The following is a 2,502-nucleotide window of genomic DNA, read 5'->3' as shown; positions in this document are numbered from 1 at the left end:
TTGGAGCGTAAGGACTAAAACATGTGGGCGTCGAAGAAAAATAAGACAACCTTCGAGTGCCAAAAAAATTGGGAGACCGTCAACCCAAGTGGTGATAGAATAATGATGGATCATTTCACTACGAAGGAAGTTGTGAAAAGAAATGTGGGATACCATCAAGGTCCTCTGTGATCGTGATCATGATCGCCAGGGGTTCGTCATGGTGAGGGAGCTAGGCACCTAACACCCCGACCTGGACGCTACCAAAGTATCCATTGGTGTCCTGGGCGTCATCTCTCAAGTAACTCTGGCCTTGCAGCTGTTGTTCAAGCGGTCGGTGACGTTCGTGAAGCGGGATGGCTCAGATTTCACGGACCAGGTGGCCATGTGGGGCCGCTGTCGGTGTCAAAACCCGCGGATCTCGGGTAGGGGGTCCCGAACTGTGCGTCTAAGGCTAATGGTAACAGGAGACTGGGGACACGATGTTTACCCAGATTCGGGCCCTCCCTATGGAGGTAATACCCTACTTCCCGCTTGATTGATCTTGATGATATGACTATTACAAGAGTTGATCTACCACGAGATCAGAGAGGCTAAACCCTAGAAGCTAGCCTATGGTATGATTGTTGTTGTCCTACGGACTAAACCCTCCGGTTTATATAGACACCGGAGGGTTACACAGAGTCGGTTTACAAAGGAGGAGATCTACATCCGAATCGCCAAGCTTGCCTTCCACGCCAAGGAGAGTCCCATCCGGACACAGGACGAAGTCTTCTGTCTTGTATCTTCATAGTCCAACAGTCCGGCCAAAGTATATAGTCCGGCTGTCCGGATACCCCCTTATCCAGGACTCCCTCGGTAGCCCCTGAACCAGGCTTCAATGACGATGAGTCCGGCGCGTAGATTGTCTTCGACATTGCGAGATGGGTTCCATCTCTGAATACTCCAAGATAAATTCCGAACACAAGGACCGTGTCCGGCTCTGCAAGATAAACTCCATATACCACCGTAGAGAGAATAATAATCCATGAATCTAATCTGCTGACAATTCTTCGCAAAGTGACATCACGCCACGGTCCGGTTTTTATTCGAACTGTTTTTACAACTTGCTACCGCACACACCACGAGGCGGTTTCCTTGGCACGTCCTGTCAGAGCAGAGATCGCTACGGGATTCTCATCAATACGGGTATGGGTAATCCAACCGTGCATGTTGGCATGACCCCGTGTTTCTAGGCAAGTCCTGAACGACCACGTTCGGGGACGCTTGATATTCTCTCCTCCTTTATAAAGGAGCTGAGGCCTATCCCTCTATCTCCACGCTCGCACATCTCGCACCCTGAGTTCCAACACCCAAAGCTCGAGCCTAAGCACCCCGGATCTTCGATCATGTCCGGATCCGACCATCAAGACCGATGGATGGCTTCCTCTGTCACAGAGGAGGATATTGCGAAGCTCAGGGAGGCTGGGTATTTGACCGCCGATGTCAAGCACAGGCTTCCTGCTCCCGAACAGGTTATCCCCACTCCCGAGACCAATGAGAGCGTCGTATTTGTCTCCCACTTCCTTCGGGGCTTGGGTCTTACTCTTGACCCCTTTATGAGGGGGCTCATGTTCTACTACAGACTAGATTTCCACGATCTAGCTCCGAATTCCATCATACACATCTCGTCGTTTATCGTTGTGTGTGAGGCCTTCCTCCACATCACCCCCACTTCGGGTTATGGCTCAAGAATTTCAATGTGAACCCGAAGATGATTGAGGGGCGACACGCAGAGTGCGGAGGCGCCATGATAAGTCGGAACATCGATGCCCCGTTGCCCGAAGGCTCCTTCCTGGAGGTATCTGATTTATGGCAACAATGGTGGTTCTATGTCACAGCTCCTCGAGGCTCGAAGTGGGCGGCCGCGCCCGCCTTCCGCTCGGGCCCTCCTCCTCAACTGGCATCGTGGGCCAACATGGGACTAAACTGGGGGCCTGCGAACGATGTACCAATGCTACAAAGCTGCATTCAGGAGCTCCTCGAGAGGGACATTAGTCTTGTCAAAATAATCCAGGTAATGCTAGTTCGGCGGATCCTGTCGTGCAAACGTCGGCCTCTCCGGATGTGGGAATTCAATCCAGAAGGTCCGCGAACCATTCAACATTTATTCGGCATGACGCCCGAAGGGATGTATAATTTGTTCTTCGGACCACGAATAAAGTGTCCGGACATCACCGAGATTGCGGGCCTGAGCTGCAAACGCCTAGATACCCAAGTAAGTAACCCTATAACCAAACACTTTGATTATATTTGTCATAGCATTGTTCTGAATACTTTTCGCAACCAGGATTGGCTTAGTAAGGCGGAGAGGATCAGGTGTCCGTCCCCGCTTCCCGAAGGCTTGCCCGGTCCGGCAATGGCCAGGATTCTTAAACGGACACTAAGTCAAGTGCCACCAGAGAAAGCTGAAGGGAAGAGTGGGGAGGCCAAGAGTGGGCTTCACACATTGCGCATCCGAGCCGGGGGAATTAACGTCTCCAC

At 51.8% G+C, this 2,502-nt stretch overlaps 1 pseudogene; it reads left to right on the top strand.

Annotated features, from left to right (window-relative positions):
* Positions 1-142: 142 nt before the first annotated feature.
* LOC119339150 overlaps positions 143-2,502 on the top strand; it is a 10,184-nt pseudogene continuing 7,824 nt past the window's right edge.

This window comes from Triticum dicoccoides, chromosome 7B (genome assembly GCF_002162155.2).
Source record: "Triticum dicoccoides isolate Atlit2015 ecotype Zavitan chromosome 7B, WEW_v2.0, whole genome shotgun sequence".
Lineage (NCBI taxonomy): Eukaryota > Viridiplantae > Streptophyta > Magnoliopsida > Poales > Poaceae > Triticum > Triticum dicoccoides.
The sequence above is the reverse complement of the archived record's forward strand: the minus strand, read 5'-3'. Positions and strand labels throughout refer to the sequence as shown.